This window comes from Meles meles, chromosome 4 (assembly GCF_922984935.1).
Source record: "Meles meles chromosome 4, mMelMel3.1 paternal haplotype, whole genome shotgun sequence".
Classification (NCBI taxonomy): domain Eukaryota; kingdom Metazoa; phylum Chordata; class Mammalia; order Carnivora; family Mustelidae; genus Meles; species Meles meles.
Window position 1 is genome coordinate 3,983,755 of NC_060069.1, and position 18,397 is coordinate 4,002,151.

The following is an 18,397-nucleotide window of genomic DNA, read 5'->3' on the forward strand; positions in this document are numbered from 1 at the left end:
GCCTCCAGAACTGTGAGAAAAAAAAATTCCATTATTTTAAGCCATAAGTTTATGATGCAGGTTTCCTTAACTATTAGAGTATTCCCATGAAACTTTTCAGAAGCCTTAAGGGCATAAGGCAAAGACCACCATTAATTTAAATGGAAAATATTTTGAGCATTTGTGGACCCCCAAAATAACCTCCCTCAGCCTTTTCTTATAGTTAGGACACATCTTGCTAACAGTTATACAAAATAAGTGGAGATGAAGTACAGATGCTCACCGACACAGTTCAAAGCTGTGGCGGGTTGAGGATGAGGTACTGAATGTAGGTCCCAGCAAAGGAGCTTGGTGGTGTCACTCTGGCTGCTTCGGGTTCACATTGCCTCTTAAATGGTTCATTGCAAAATAGACACTGAACGCTGTTTTTGCTGTAAAAGCAAAAGGTGTAAAAAGCAGGGGATACTTGTATTTTGTTACAGCCGTACTCAGAAACTAACACAGATACATTAATGTCTAAATATAAAGTGAAAAGTATATAAATAGTTACACATGCAAGGGCATAGTGAGTACCAAATTCGGGATGGTGTTTAACCCTGGGAAGAGAGGAGAACAAAGAGAGGTTCACAGAAGTATTTAACTGTATCTATAATTTGTGTTCTTTTAAAATATTAGCACACTAAGGGATGCCTGAGTAGCTCAGTCAGTTAAGTCTCCAACACTTGATTTCAACTCAGGGTATGATCTCAGAATTGTGAGACTGATCCCTGTGTTGGTCCATGCTGGGCATGGAACCTGCTTAAGATTCTCTCTCTCCTTCTCCCTCTGCCCCTTCTCCCTTCTCGTGCACACATGCGCTCTCTCTTCCTCTCTCAATAAATAAACAAAAATATAGTACAATAAGATTTGACAGATGTTGGTAGAGGGTCTAAGAAGGTTTGCTGTAATTTTCTGCATGTGTAGAATAATTGGTAATATGGAAAGAGAAGTATAAATCCTAAGACGTATCGGGGGTGTATGGGAGAGCATAGTTGGAACACAGTTTCTCCTGGAGGCCATCTACCAGGGCTGTGCCCATTTGGTTAGTGACAACTGTTGGGAAAAGTTATTGGTTATAGTGGTTTGGCACCTAACAGCAGAGGCTAGGAAGTGACTGAAATAAAAGGATGTTTGTTACCCTCTAAGATTGGCATGTGCAGCCCAAATATGTGAAGGTAAATCTTTCTCAAAAGAATTATCAGAAATTAATTTTGGGGGTGTCTGGGTGGTTCAGTGAGTTAAGCCTCTGCCTTCGGCTCAGGTCATGATCCCAGGGTCCTGGGATTGAGCCCCACATCGGGTTCTCTGCTCCGTGGGGAGCCTGCTTCTCCTCACTCTCTGCCTGCCTCTCTGCCTAGTTGTGATTTCTCTCTGTCAAATAAATAAAATATTGAAAAAAAATTCAAAATATGTGGAGCACCTGGGTGCTGTAGTCAGTTAAGTGTCCAGTGTTGGTTTTGGCTCAGGTCGTGATTTCATGTGTTGTGGGATAGAGCCTTGCGTCGGGCTCCGCACTTAGCCGAATCTGCTTGGGATTCTCTGCTCCTTTTGCCTCTCCCCTGCTCATGCACTCTCTCTCTCTCTGAAATAAATAAATCTTTAAAAATATTCAAAATATATCTACTATATGATCCAGAAATTCCACAACTGGGTATATATCCAAAGAAAATGAGAACACTATTTCAAAGAGATATATGCGTCTCTACGTTTATTGTAGTATCATTCACTATACCCAAGATATGGAAAGACCTGAATTGTCCATCAATGGATAAATGGATAAAAATATTTTAATCTCATGGATAAATGGATAAAAATCTATATCGATACCTATCTATATAATATTATTTAGCTAGGAGAAAGGAGGGCTTCCTGCCATGTGTGACAACATGGACGGATCTTGTGAACATTATGCTAAGTGAGATAAGTCAAAGACATGTACTATATGATATCACTTACATATGGAATATTAAAAAAGCCAAACTTATAAGAATGTAGAGTAAAATGGTGGTTACCAGGAGATGGTGGGGGGAGATAAGATAGATTTCGTTTAAGGGTACAAACTTGCAGTAAGTGGTAAACAAGCCATAGAGATCTAATGCACAGTATAATGACTATAGACAATATTGTACTATAATCAAATTTCCTAAGAGACTAGAACCTAATTATTCCAACCACTGAACAGATCATTGGATAGTTATATATTGTGATGGAGGTGCTAAATAAATATCGCTATAATGACAATCACGTTACCACATGTAAGTGTATCAAATTAACATGTTATACACCTTAAATTTACACTGTTATGTCAAATATATTCAATAAAAAATAAAATGTCCTGGTGATGGTAAAGAAAAAAAGAAAAAGAAAAATAGAAATCCTCTAACTTGCAGACCCATTTTCAAACGAGTAATACTATGGTTGTGTTTGAAACTTTTCAGCATGTAGCTCAGAAGCACGAAGTCTTTTCAGGTCACTTTTGGCTTATGGTTGTTTGCAAAGGTGAGAACCCTGGACTGGCAGTGCCATTGTGTGCCAAGACTCTGGGGTCTTGGGCAAGTTAGCTCCTCAGATCATCAATGCTTTCTAAAGTGGGAATAATGATTAGCTTACATAGAGTTAACGTGTGGGTTAAATGAGACGTTGTACTAAAATGTCTCATGTCTAGGAAGACTTCAGTAAATATTAGCCACTGTTAATTATCTTATTGGTCCCTACTTCCACAAAAGGAGATGTCCCTATAATCTTGGCAAGGTCAGCATTGACCCAAGTGGAAAGTTCTAGGCAAATTACCACAGAGAATCTTGTTTTTAATAAATGTATTTATTACTTAATTTTATAATTCAAACACCCTTACAACCCCCACATTTCTCCCCCTGCAGCTTTATTGAGACATATAACATTGCATAAAGTCAACATATACAGTGTGTTGATTTGAAATACTCAAATATTGCAAAATGATGACCACATAGTGTTAGCTAAATTTTTCATATATTGAAGAGAATATTGAAATAATATGCTTCAGTTCTTGTTTCTGTTTCCTTCCTCTAAATTATCTCACCAGTTCTCTGTTCTATACACAGATAACAGAGAGGGTATGAGCAGTGGGGGAAAGGCCTGCATCTTTTCTTTTCTATGAGGCTTTGCTTAGCAGGCTTATCTTCCTGTCACCGATTTTGAAAAATTTGAAAAAGTGCAAGATCTTGGGGGAAAACCGCTCCATTTTACTTTAGGTTTAGTTTTAAATTATTTTTTATAATGAGAAAAATCCAATGTCAGCACAGTGGCATTGAAATGAGATAGTCTCATATATTGCTGGTGGGAATACGAATTGGAAGAATCTTTTTGGAAAGCAATTTAGCAACAAGTGCCAAAAGCTTCAAAAGCTTTTTACCATTTAGCCTACCAATTTATTTCCAGGAATTCTTCCTAGGGAAAGGTATTAAAGCACTGGGAAAGATCAATAAACAAATATATTCAAAATAGCTTTGTTTATAACTGGGACATCTAAAAAATGTTTGAAAATATGGCAATAGTTAAATTATGTTCTATCACCAGATGGACTATTATGCAGCGAATAAAAATGTTTCTGAAAAATACTTAAATGTATGAAAACTTCTGATTATAAAATATCAGGCTAAAAAAGATATAAATTATATTCAGACAAGAGTTTCTGTTGTGTAAAATAATCCACCGAGGAATAAAGAATGGTTAGCAATATAGATTCAAGATTCTCTGTGAGTAAAGAATGGGTAGTTTTAAATTTTCTTCTCCAAATTATTATGTATCTTCCAAGTCTTCTTCAATGAGCCTGCATATATCTTGTAATATGAAAAAGCCAGTATAAAAAAGAATGAAAAAGACCTTATCACTCACAACTTACCTTTTATGTTTATCAGTATTTTACATCAAACAGTGAAATGTTGGTAAGTCTTTTTTGGAATATGAATATATTTATTAGGATGCGCACAAGAATGACACACTAGCACTGTCTCTGATGTGATGAAGAAGACATACATCTGACCCACACTGTGGCAGGAAATAGGAGTCAGGGCTCTTAGGGCAGGTACCAAGTGTCCACTGAAGCCATCTCCATTCACCAGAGAGGATGGTCCCTTGGATTACAACATCTCTGCCTTAGCTTCAGTCAGGTCTCCATAACCTGCCAGACCTCTTCATTCCAGCATCAGTGGACCCTCTATTTTCTGGCCACTCTGGACTCCTTCAAGACCTAGTTTAACTGCCCCATGTCTCACTCACCCAGGAAGCCTCTGGAATTCTGAGGTGCATTTCTTTGATGTGTTGCTTCTCTGCCACCCTCAGGGGCATGGTTGGGAGTTGTGGGAGAAGGGCAATTACATCACCTTACCCAAGCAAATAGCAGGAGTATATTAGCAAATGGCACTTGAACATACACCTTACAACCTCAGGGTACATGCTTTCTCCGCAAATGATGCATAATCTCTTGGAGAGCAAACATGTACGGAATGACTTTGTAAACCAAGGCACAAGGGGTGCAAGGCGCATGGTGTTTAATTCTGCCTCGTACTATGCACAATAGGAAATTAGCACCTGAAACCTAGAACCAGAGCTCTATCCTGGCTCTCCCCTGCCTTTAAATGGTGTTACCACCTAACTTCTGCCTGTTCTTAGCATTAGGTCATTTTTCAAAAGAGAAGATAAGATGAGAGAGATTGAGAGCAGAATGGGAGATTGGGGTGGGGTGGGGGAGTAACATATAGATAACAGCCTGCAAAACAAAACAAAAGCAATACAAAGATGTAAAACCAGATTTAATACTAGACTATAACAAGAGAAGGCAGCCGGAGACTCTGCATGCTAACGCAGACACAACCCTAGGGGGTGGACTCAGTGATGAGTGGAGCAGAGGCCACCGGGTTGGGCTAGGAACCTTTCAGTGAGTACTGAATGGACTGGGTCTGCTGCTTCAGCTGTGAGCCTTCTTTGATGGTCACAGAACACGCAATAGCAGGCCTGGAAATCCCACAGCCCTAGGGCCTGCTAGGAGCAGGGGATCACAAACACGCAGGACACACTTTTATCCTCGCACAGCAGCGCAAGGTGTGGGATGATCTCCAGGTGCTCAGTGTCTGCAGCCATCACAGTGAACTCAGAGATGCTTCTGTGGAGGGTTTTGGTGGCCTCATTGGCTCCTTTCTGAAGCTGCTTGTAGTTGCATGACTGCTAAACAAGCTCCAGTAGTTTCTTGGTGAGAAGGGTGTCTTGGAGGAGGTAGGCCTTTGGGTTTACATCAGCTTCCGTCACTGCGTCTCCCTGGGTGGTCTCCTGCCCCACACTGCAGGGACACAGAAATGACCCACCAACAGGTGCTAAAGTCTTTTAACCAAAAATAGCAGTCACCTACCCTTTTCTTTATGCTTCCTTCTCCATCCTGAAAAAAGGAGCCATTTAAAAATTTCTAGGTTCTTTTTTTTTTAAAGATTTTATTTATTTATTTGACAGAGATCACAAGTAGGCAGAGAGGCAGGCGGAGGGGGGAGAAGCAGGCTCCCTGCTGAGCAGAGAGCCCGATGCGGGACTCGATCCCAGGACCCTGAGATCATGACCTGAGCTGAACGCAGCGGCTTAACCCACTGAGCCACCCAGGCGTTCCTCTAGGTTCTTTTTATGGTATTTAGTCCATGTATCTACAGGTGTTCCTTGTTTAATCACATTTACACATTGAGCTTATATTATAGTCGATGAAGATTTTAGCATTCTCATCTATCCCGTTGCCCTTTTTCTTCTGTCTATATATGCATCGCAATTTTTAGTTAAATATCTATGCAGTGTTGTTATAATTGTGAAAATATTCTTCCTGCTATGAAGTGCAGGGTATTATAATAAATCATAAACTGTAATGTTACAATGTATTATAGTATGGAGTGTAAATGTTTCCTTTCTTGTATAACTCCTGGTTTTTCTTAGAATTAACTGTTGTCTTCTTCTTTCATTTGCTTAATTTTCTTTGACTCATGGCTGTTTTCCGGCACCCTCTAACTCTCAGTAAACCACCTCTCAGTATAACTTGTCACATGGTAAAATTATCAGTTCATCTCTCTGCTCTGAGACAGCCCACCTGAAACCCTCTGCTTTCCAGATTACCCTGGATTGAGTTCTAGAGTCTCTAGTCCTGTCCTATAGCCTGGCAATTTCTGCGCTATTATCATGGATATTCATGATCCTATAGTAGATACCATGTTTCTAGGATTCCATTTCTTTCCATATCTTTTCTTCATTTTGTCAGAATACATCCACCAGAGAAAAGGTTCATGAAAGATAAAAATTTGATACCTTGCCTATGTGTCAATTGATTTATTCTATCTTCACTTTTGATTGATACATAGAATTCTGTGTTGAAAACCATATTCATTCAGTCTCTTTTGAAAAGGTTCATGGCTTCTTTTGCTTCATTCTTTATAGGCAAACTGCTTTTTTGAAAATTCTTTGGGTCTTCTCTATTCTCTTAAATTTTATGATAATGTGCCTTGGCAGGGTCTTATTTTATTCACTGGAAAATACTGAGCAGGTTCATTCAATCTAAAAACGCATGTCCTTCACTTCTTAGATGCTTTCTGGTATTTTTGAAAAACAATTTCCTCTTCAAAATCTTTTTTTTTTTTAAAGATTTTATTTATTTATCTGACACAGAGAGAGAGAGAAAGTGAGAGAGGGAACACAAGCAGGGGGAGTGGGAGAGGGAGAAGCAGGCCTCCCGCTGAGCAGGGAGCCTGATGTGGGGCTGGATCCCGGGACCCTGGGATCATGACCTGAGCTGAAGGCAGACGCATAATGACTGAGCCACCCAGGTGCCCCTCCTCTTCAAAATCTTACCTGCTTTCTCCTCTTGAAACGCTTCCTCATTGTATGTTGGACCTCCAGGAGTGATTTTCTCACTTTCTTTTCTTTTCACACCCATTTTCCTCTCTTCTTTTTTGTTCTACTTTTGACCATTTTGTTAACTTTTTAATTTTGTCTAATCATATATATAATTTCTAAGCGTTCTTTTCTATTTTCTAAAATATGTGACCTTTATCTCATGGATATAGTATTTTTTTTGAAGGACATTAATTATGACCCTTCATTAATGATATTTCTTCTGTTCCTAGCATTGCCTCTGTTTCCTTCAAATTTCCCTTTGTTGCTTTGTTTTTGGTCCATGTTTTCATGGTAAAATGTTGCTATCCACTTGTATTTAAGAGGGAGTTTCTAAAACGTTCATTGAAAATTCTGTGTATGTGGTGATAGCATGCTGGAATTTGGGTGGGAAAAATGTCAGGAAGGCTTCCTCTCTTCAGTGATTTTCTTTTCTTTTTTTTTTAATTTATTTTTTCAGCGTAACAGTATTCATTGTTTTTGCACCACACCCAGTGCTCCATGCAAAACGTGCCTTCCCTATTACCCACCACCTGTTCCCCCAACCTCCCACCCCCGCCCCTTCAAAACCCTCAGGTTGTTTTTTAGAGTCCATAGTCTCTCATTGTTCCCCTCCCCTTCCAATTTTTTTTTTTATAAACATATAATGTATTTTTATCCCCAGGGGTACAGGTCTGTGAATCACCAGGTTTACACACTTCACAGCACTCACCATAGCACATACCCTCCCCAATGTCCATAACCCCCTCCCCCTCTCCCAACCCCACCTCCCCCCAGCAACTCCCAGTTTGTTTTGTGAGATTAAGAGTCATTTATGGTTTGTCTCCCTCCCAATCCCATCTTGTTTCATTTATTCTTCTCCTATCCCCCTAACCCCCCATGTTGCTTCTCCATGTCCTCATATCAGGGAGATCATATGATGGTTGTCTTTCTCCGATTGACTTATTTCACTAAGCATGATACCCTCTAGTTCCATCCACATCGCCGCAAATGGCAAGATTTCATTTCTTTTGATGGCTGCATAGTATCCCATTGTGTATGTATACACAATATATATATATCTTCAGTGATTTTCAAGTAATCCTCCCTTCCCATTTTCAGTTTGGCATCTTACTTTCTACCTCTTCTGTTTTGATTCAAGTCTAGAGTTCTCTTGTTTAATTTTTCCAGAGAATATACTTCCGTACCCTGGGGAACTAATTACTTGACTCTGCTGTGAAATGATACGAACTTGGAGAGTCTAATTGCTTCTTATACGGACTCAACAATTCCTGTTTTCAGTTCTCTTCCACCCTGTTTTCCGGAGTACATGTCACTCAATTGAGTCTTTCTGAGGTTGTGTGGTTGAACTGGCTTTCTTCTCACTAGTCGTCCTCTGTAAATAATTACGTTTACCTTTCTGTTCCTCTCAGTAATTTATTTTACTTACCCACCTGCTTTCCCACTCTCTATATGTTCTACCTCAGTCAATGAACATGAGATTTGTTTGCTTATTTATTTTTTCTCCTTGGTATTTGGAAGTGATTTTCAAGCAGGGAGAGAAGGGAAAACACCTTAATGTCACTTTTTAAGGTAAGAAAATGGTGTCAAAATGGAAATAATCATGTCTTGGGCAGCCAAAGGGAGACTCTTTTTCTCATGTCTCCTGCATTTTAATGGGGGCAGTAAAGGACTAGCTGGTTCAGGGCAGAAAGGAAGAACAGAGGTAAGCTCTATATTCCTAAACATAGTGACAATACACATCCCACGCTTGGAAAAAAACGTCATTTTCCCCTCTCATTTTCTAAATTCTCTAATTCAGGGAAACTTGTATCCCAGGTTTATATGCACTCTGCAAGATGTAAGTGATTCTGTTTCAGAGGATTCTTATAAATAAAGAGAATAGGACAAGTAAAGTGATTTTTGTCCATGAACTACCTTTCTAGATGCCCAAGGGAGCTTGTTTTAAGAGTAGTAAATCCTTGTGCGGTGTGTAGGTGGAATTTTTAGAAACGTTTTCCTTAAAATATGCCACATTCATGCAGGCACAGAAGAAACACCCAATAGACATTCTCTTCTATAACAAAATTCCAAGCTGGGATTTCCTGTTGGTTCTAAAGCAAAAAGTGTTCATTAATAGACTGTGAATTTGTACCACCTGAGAGAAGCACTCCCTCAGGCAGACACTTTCCTGTGACTGCCCTGTGTGGTTGCTTCAGTCCAAGGTGTCACACCCGTAAGAATTTTTCATATGAATATTAAATAGCAGTCTCATATCTGTGTTGGGAGTAGAGACTCTTATTCTGAATAATCTTGAAACCATTTATAATATGAGAGCGGCAGAACATATTACAGTTACTAAGCACTTTCACATTTGTCTGGAACTCAAAATATACAGTTACTAATAGAGTTAGAATCTGGAACTCAAAACAGACCTACTGTCTTAATTTACTTCTTATGTCTGTACATGTGATTCTTAGCTTAAGCCTCATATTTGCTTCTTTCTATCTTAAAAGGCCATCTAGGTATTTTAAAAACTCTGAGTTAATAGAGTTAGGGAATCTTAAATATCTCTAAATAAAATATTTTCATTTATGTCTATAAACAAAACCTCACATTTCAACAGCAAAAAAGTAAAGAGGAAGGAGGCAGGAAAAAATAGGGAAAGGGGAGAGAGAAATCCCTTTCTTTCTTTTTTTTAATTAATATGTTTTATTTGTTTATTTTCAGCGTAACAGTGTTCATTGTTTTTGCACCACACCCAGTGCTCCATGCAGTGCGTGCCCTCCCTATTAACCACCACCTGGTTCCTCAACCTCCCACCCCCCGCCCCCCCCACCCCTTCAAAACCCTCTGGTTGTTTTTCAGAGTCCATAGTCTCTCATGGTTCATCTCCCCTTCCAGTTTCCCTCAACTCCCTCTCCTCTCCATCTCCCCATGTCCTCCATGTTTTTTGCTATGCTCCACAAATAAGTGAAACCATATGATACTCGACTCTCTCTGATTGACTTAGAGAAATCCCTTTCTTGAGGAAAGAAGTTGTTTTGTGCACGAGGGCAGAGAAGGAAGAAGGAGTGGGTGTTTGGCTGGTTCACATCCTGGGGCAAGCACGCCTTTCTTGTGCTTTAGTGCCTTACATTCAATCATTAAATTCACGCAGGAGTCCTGCAAAGCACTGCAAAGGTATTGATAGACCCAAATTGTAGATGAGAAAACTGAGGCTAGCTATTTTAAGTAAACTGCCTGTAGTAATTCAAGTAGTAAATAAACCTTTTATGTAAATAATAAGAACAAACAAGCAATAATAGCAACAACCACAATAAAACTAGTCAAGTTTCTCTAAGACTATTATCAAGGCTTGGGGGAGCAACATGGGTAAATTAAGCCATATCGCTCAATGAATAACTGCTTAGTGCCAGTACTGTATTTATACACTCCCAAGTATGTAGGAAAATGGAGATGTTGATGTCATTGAAATCAACAGTGGATGTTTTCTTGACTAAATGTCCACTGAATCACAACTTTTTTTTTTTTAAATTCAAACCCATGTGGAATTTTTTTCTTTTTTCTTTTTTAAAAAATATGTTTACAGTCTTATAACAATAAGGTCTTGCTGTTATGGAACAACTTGAAACCTAACCAGACCTAATTATCTATGAATTCCTATTGCAGAAAGGTGAGAAAAAAATTACTGGGCCATAGTCAAGATACTTGGATTTAACCCTGACTCTTGTCTTTGATAACTATATGATTATTATAAAACTGTTTGACCTCCTTGAGTCTCGGCTTTCTTATTGGTAAAACGGAGACATTAAAATATGAGATCTGTTCCAACTCCTGATCTATTAGAGGACATCCTTCCTGCTGGAGAACTTTCTATCAGGAGGAGTCTGTGGATGGTAAATTCTACTTGACATTTACTAAGCCCTTTCAGTCAGGTAGGGCCTTGTTATTTTTTATTAATTTTTGGAAATTTTATCTACACATTCATGTATTTAGTCCCCTACATTCTCTTTATTTTCTTTTCCTAAGTTCCTTTTAGTCAGATGCTGAAATTTTTGGATCTTTTCGTCTTGTCTCTTCATTTTGTTTGCATACTCTTACATCTTTATTCATTTCTGTTGCATTCTGGTAAGATTCCTGCACTTAAGCTTCCAGCTCATTAATCATTCTTTGCCAAGTACATTTTTCTCTGTAGACCATCTTTTGAATTTCTTCCACAATCTCATTTTTAATGCCTGTGACCTCTAATTGATTATTTCACAAGAATACACAAATATATATATACATATAGACATACACAAGCACTATATTTTTTCACCTATTTTTGAGGAAATTAATTGAAGTTAATCTACTGTCTTGCTCTCCTAAGTTCTGTTAACTATGCTTTCTTAGGTAATGTTTCCTCTATTTGTTGAGGTTACTTCCTCTCATGGTGTTGGGTTTCATCAAATGCTTGGTAATTCTTGTTTGAGAACACATTTTTTATTGAAATAACATGTTAGTAAAGTATCTTCTAATAACCATGCTGGAAAAAGTAAGATCACATTAGAAACTGTGGGCAATAGTCTCTCATGGTTCATCTCCCTCTCTGATTTCTCCTCCTTCAGTTTTCCCTTCCTTCTGCTATGGTCCTCATGCTATAGCTTATGTTCCACACATGAGTGAAACCATATGACAATTGACTTTCTCTGCTTGACTTACTTCACTTAACATAATCCCCTACAGTTCTATCCCTGTCAATGCAAATGGTGGGTATTCATCCTTTCCTGTGGCTGAGTAGTATTCCATTGTATATATGTGCCACATCTTAGACTATAAATCCCAGGAAATAAACTGAGGGTTTCAGAGGGGAGGGAGATAATAGGAGGGGGGGCTTGGTGATGGGTATTAAGGAGGAGGGCATGTGTTGTGACGAGCACTGGGTGTTATATGCAACTAACGAATCATTGAACACTACATCAAAGACTGATGATGTACTATACAGTGGCTAACTGAACATAAAAAAAAAAAAAAAAAGAAACTGTGGGTGATTTCCAGAAAGATGCAGGCCCACAAGGTTATTTTGAAAATGAAACCATAATTCCCAAAATACATTCAGAAGAAAAGGTTGGAAAGGCCGGAGTGGCAGGGACTATGAGGGCTCCTCCTGCAGTGGGAACAAGAAGGATTGCAAGAAAAATAGGAAGGTGACTTTCCCTCTAGGGGTTCTCACGCTTCCTGGAATCTTAGGATGACATTTTAATGATGACATCAGCTTTCTGTGATAACTTGCTCTTGGACCTTAGTTCTTGATAATATTTATTGGTTCTTCTCTTCAGAGCTTCTGTCCCACATCTCTCTTGCTCTTCTTGTTGCTGAGCCCACACCCCTCATCTCACACCCTCAATGACATGGATATCAATATGTGATCATTTTTAGGGCAGCTGCTGTATAATCAGAGTAAATATGCAGAATTGTGTGGGAGGAGAGAAAATGGAGCTGAAACTGCAGACCCAGTTCTTAGTCTCAGGACTGTATTGAATTTTTGTTGGGTTTTGAGTTTCTAGGTTTTGTTTTTTTTTTTTTTGCATTGAATGTAATTAATGTTCCCAGATGATGAGGGTTTACATAAATTTTGTGTTCAGAAATTTTAAAGAAAATGTAATTTTATGTTGTCAAAATCCCCTACTTTATTCAAGCCATGTGAGACTTAAAATATATGTTTCGCTCAAATGAAATATTAATGTCTTTAATATAACATATATGATTAGATAAATGTAAGTGTGAAATTAGGAAAAAAATGAGCTGTGCATTAAAATTAATTATAGTTTCTTTAGAACTATGTCAGTTAAACTGTCATATTATCATTGAAGATTAATCACATGAGTTAAAAATTGCTAGAGAAAATTTAGGCATTACAAGCAAAGTTATGAAGATAATCAAATAATATTCTTTAATGGAAAAAGTCACTCCAACTCCAGATTCTGAATTTACAAACCGAACAGATTCAGGTCAAGTCCTCTGAAGGGAACAATGAAGGAATGAGCGTGGGGAGAATCTGGCGGAGGGGAGAATGCATAAAGCCAAAGCCTCTTACAAGAGAACCTTCCCCTGACTCAATGAAGTTTATTTATGCTCCTCTTTCCAGTCTCATACCCATAAAGGAAAGAAGCTTCCTTGGAATGTTATACCAGGAAACGGGTTGTGTTCTGACGAGCACTGGACACAGATTTAGGAAATGGGATTCTAATCCTTATTCTTTCACATGGTTGCAGGGGGAACCTGAAGGCATCCTTACGTCTTGGGACTTACCTCACCTTTCATATAGATTGAGAAGACAGAGTCCCATGACTTTTCTTCTGGGCTCGAGGTTCTAGAATTGAATAGCTCAGGATTACCAAACAGAAGCATACCTAGACATTTTTAGAGAATTTAGATATCTAATTTTTCCTTTTAGTTTAAGTAGAATTACAAATGAAAGAAGTCTGTCAGTATCCCAGATTTCAGAGAAACAAAAATTATTTCAGTTCTCCTTTCACAGCTCTGGCAATGTGCTGTCGGATTTCAAATCCCAGATCATTTTGGGCAACCTGTAGGAGAAAGAATTAAAAATTGTCCCCTAATCAAACACTGAAGGAGAAGGTAAAATTTAAGCCTTTGTTTTTTTTTTTTCCCTTTTTATTTATTTTTTCAGTGTAACAGTATTCATTCTTTTTGCACAACACCCAGTGCTCCATGCAAAACGTGCCCTCCCCATCACCCACCACCTGTTCCCCCAACCTCCCACCCCTGACCCTTCAAAACCCTCAGGTTGTTTTTCAGAGTCCATAGTCTCTTATGGTTCGCCTCCCCTCCCCAATGTCCATAGCCCGCTCCCCCTCTCCCAATCCCACCTCCCCCCAGCAACCCCCAGCCTTTGAATTTATAAGAAACCCCATCCAAAGTTAATTATATATAGTGAAGGTGATGGTTTGGGTGATAATGATGATTCTTTCTTTCCAGTGTTTTTAGTCCTCCCTCATGTCTTCACACTGATCATTCTTCTCTGTCTTCTCTGAGACCTATCTTTACATCTCACCTCACCTCCATTTAAATTTACCTCCCTCTCTGACGGATCCCAGATTTCCAACAAACATGTATTGTCAGGATCAAAGGCAAAGACATTTCCATACTAACCAGCCCCACTCCGTGAACTTCATAGTGTATCCAAGTTGTTTAGTTGGAGTGGAGTTCTGTGATAAGCGTACTGCTGAGGATCTCAGTCTTCTGCAAGAGCTCAAGGAGACGGCGAGCTGACAGCTGCGTAACTCTTACTGAAATGGCATGTTTTAAAGAGTGCTTTGAAGCATTAAGAAATAGTTCACATGTGCTATCTTTCCACATTTCACCTCAACACATTAGATATTATGATTTTGTTAGGTTAGCAAGGAGAGAAAGACAGGGAGAGAGAGAAAGAGGGAGGGAGAGGGAGAGAAATCTAATGGAAGGGATTTAAATATTCTGAGTTAGAGATGAGGGGGATTAGAGAGTCCTGATATTCTCTGCCATGAAGACTGTAGCTCTAACTTCGTTTCCAAGCTTTCTATTCTCTTTTTCTCTTTGCATGGGAAATGCAATAAGCACACAGAGGCCCTCTCCTTTTTTTTTTTTTTTTTCAGTAGGTTTGACTGCAAATTACTAACAAACATATGAAAAGAGATTCAACTTCAATTTACTATTTCACTAACCAGGTTGGCACAGATTTTTAAAAGTGTTTCCCAGTGTGTATAAGGTACAAGAAAGCAGGCATTTTTCATAAAGTGCTTGTGGAGTTCCAAATTGTTATGACCTTTCTGAAGGGCAATTTTGATGTTTATGTCAAAAGCTGTTCAAAGTACTGATACCTTTTGACTCAGGAATTGTACTTAAGTAGCAGTGTAAATGTGCACAGAGATTTAACTTTAAGGATGTGCCCATCATGAGATTCAAGCTCTTGGGGCCACTGGGTGGCTCCGTGGGTTAAAGTCACTGCCTTCGGCTCAGGTCATGGTCTCAGGGTCCTGGGATCGAGCCCCGCATCGGGCTCTCCGCTCGCCGGGGAGCCTGCTTCTCTCTCTCTCTCTCTCTCTGCCTGTGTCTCTGCCTACTTGTGATCTCTGTCTGTCAAATAAATAAATAAAATGTTAAAAAAAAAGATTTAAGCTCTTGAAAGTAAATTGAATGTTCCCCAGAAGGGGAGTAATTAAATAAATATTTCCCATTCATATGAGGAAATGCTTTTTTTTGCCATTAAAATTATGTGATGATGAAGAAAGGTTCTTGTTGGCATTGAAAATATTCATAATACATGTTTAAGTTTTAAACTCAGTGTATTATGCCATTTTGTAAAGAATTTTAAAGGTATGTATTAAAAACACTGGAAGAGTACTACATCAAAATATTAATAGAGGTTATATCTGATGACAAGCTTATAAAAGGTATTTACTGGTTATTATATCCTTATTTTTTAAATTTCTAAAATAAAATGAATTAATTCAGTCATAAAAATAAATTGCTTTATAAAGGAAAGATTGATCTGGGCAGGAATATAGCATAAATCAGAGAGGACAGAGGCAAGGGAATACAGTCAAGACAGTGTTACAAAATCGTAACATGCTGGAAATGGGAAGGAGGGGCTGATGTGAGAAACAGTTTTTAAAGGTAGAGTCAATGATACTTGATGGCAACAGGAAGAGGCAATGAGTAATGGTGACTATATGAGATGGGTGTGTATTTATATGCATGTACTATTGTGAGAAGCAGTACTTTGGTGTATATATTTAGGTTGGTAGAGAACATCTAAGGGGATGTCCTACAGACAGTGGAAGAAAGTGGAATAGTGTCAGGTGCATTGCCAAGGCAGGAGGAGGATTTGTTTTATCCATAGAGCTGAAACAGTAGGAGTTAATTACCAAAAGAAAAGACTGTAGTCACTAAAGACAGGTGTACAGGAAGATTGGTGAGTATGAGTATGAAGAGGAAGAAGGGCAGCAAAGGAAATAAAGAACCATCTAAAGAAATGGAGAACAAACTAAATAATGCAACATAGTGGGAAGCTAGAGGAGGGGGTGTGAAAAAATGAGGTAGAAAACAGTATGCTATTTCAGAAAGATCAACGAAAATGATGACAGAGGAAAGGCCACTGAATTTGAGAAAGGACTCTTATTAGAGTCATTAGAAGACAAATATTCCACTTCTGGAGATTAGTGGGAGTAGAAATCCAATTGTAGGGAATCATTCATCCCAAAACCTGTGCCAGTGAAAGAAGGAGGGAGGTCTTTAGAAGTGAGCAGAGCCAGATAAAGCAGAGTTCAACATGGAGGAGACATGCTTGTCTTTGAAGGAAAGGCATCTGCAAAGAGGGACTGGAAATAATGAGTGAAGGTAATTTGGGAAGAGGTTTCCTAAGAGGGAGGGAGTATTTGGGCTGTGGAGCACAGATTTCACAGTTCAAATGATAGTAAAGAGACGTTCTCTTTCTCCTAGAGATCAAGGAAAAGAGAATGAAAGTAGACAACCATGAATGTTGAGGGATGAAAGAATGGGTGAATTGGTGGATACTTAGGATATCCTCAAATGTGGATTTGGGGTCCTTTATGCTCCTGTAGTAGAATCCTGAAATGTGGGCTCAGGAGAGCAAAAGGGCTTGGAATTTTAATTTTAAGAAATAGGGGGAAACAGATTAATAAAATTTTTACCAAGCACCATGTATTAGAGGAAAGAGGCTAGTGTTATTTGACTTCATTTTACTCTTATGAGGATCTCAGGGGACTTTGTAGCCAACAACATCATGTAGGGCACAAGGAGAGAACCATGGTTTCACATGGGAAGTGAATCTGAATCTGAGGTGGCTGGTGGCCATGTTAAAATAATTGACCCAAAAATGAGGGCTAAGTGTTGCTAGAAATTGGCTTATAAATTTGTTGAAGCTAGATGAGCTGATGTTAAGTCAACTCAGTGGAGGTCTGAGAAGGCCGTAGAAGGCAGGAGATGGAGAGAGGTTTGGTGGAGTGGGGAAATAAGAAAGGTGCGAAGGCTGTGGTCAAAGATGGTGCTAATTTAGTAACTGAGGGGTGGCGCGGTGGAAAGAAAGGTGCCCATTTTGGTGGGGTGCACAGGTGCAAAGAGATGCAGAAGGGCTGATTTGAGCAGAATGTGGATGTGAAAGTGCAATATTAGGGATTTGGGAAGGGTCTTGGAGTTGAATGTGAAAATGGACGTGAGTGCTGGAGTCAGCGTTCTGCCTCAGAATATTAGCTCTCATGAGGGCAAAACCCTCTGTCTAGAGGTCCACAGGATTAGGAGTCGTGTAGCTGAATGGGAAGGAACAAGGGCTTTTCCACCTCCATAATTTCCCAGTCATATGACCTGGTGAATGTTACAAAACCCTTCTAAAAGCCAGTTCCCTCATCTTCAAAACACTGCTACTGATCTCCTGTTAATGTTGTGAGGATTGAATGAAATAATATAAGTATCTGGAAGAAATGTCACCCATTATGACGGTGAAGTTGACAGTGGTGGTGAAAGTCTTTTGATGAGTTCAAGATTTTGACATCATTGAAGACTCTCAGTAGAGGGTCCAAGTCATTTAGGAGTTCCTATCATATGGGGCTGATCATATCATTTTTCAGCCATTTATGAAAAATGTGGCCTTAGCACAGGAATAGGTGGTTATTGTTATAAATAAGGTAGAGAAAGAGTTGTCCATGGTTCTCAGATAATCTTGGCTTGAACACAATAAAACTTAACCTGGCTTAAGATTTCTAGTTCCTACCTTCATGATGTCTTCAAAATGTGGCTTTGATGACTTGCTTTATGAGTTTACCTCCAAACTATTATCTCTGTTCTGACCTTAATACAGGAGAACTTTTTAATGTACCCATCTTTTCTTTTCTTTTTAGTTTTTTAAGAAATAAATACTGCAATAATTAATGATACTAATAGTGGTCCTGAGTGTTCTAGAAGTTGTTACATTCACACTACTCTCTACTTTAGAAAAGCAAGGAGGTATATAAGATATTATAAACCTTTTTATTTTGTTAAAATAGTTCAAATAAATGATTTGATACTAAAATTATTAGGACTCAATAATTTTGAAAATTTCCTAATAATTATATAGAGAAAAGTCATCCTCATATATTAGGCTCTTATTTCTAGCATTCTTTTTAAATTTGTTGGTTTCCATAAGATCATCCATATTTTGTGAAAATTACCTGGAGTAGTAACCCAAGTTAGAAATAAATTCTATGCCATTCACATGTAAATATATATATTTAAGCACATTATTTTCAATGATCATTTCTTCCTGGCAGTAATAGATAATGAAGATTATACCTCAAAAGATATGAGTATTTTCCGGAGTTAAGTATAAAGATGATAAATAAAGTTGTTTTAAGGTTTTCTCACTCACAGACATGATTCTGGTTCCTATATCCATATAATTTATCATTAGACATGGAGTATGTATGCAAGTAGTGAGGGAGCTTCATCAAGATGAGATTTGGCA

General features: G+C 38.6%; 1 pseudogene; it reads right to left on the reverse strand.

Annotated features, from left to right (window-relative positions):
- Positions 1 to 271: 271 nt before the first annotated feature.
- On the reverse strand, positions 272 to 6,206 carry LOC123940023 (annotated as a pseudogene).
- Between the last annotated feature and the right edge of the window lie 12,191 nt (positions 6,207 to 18,397).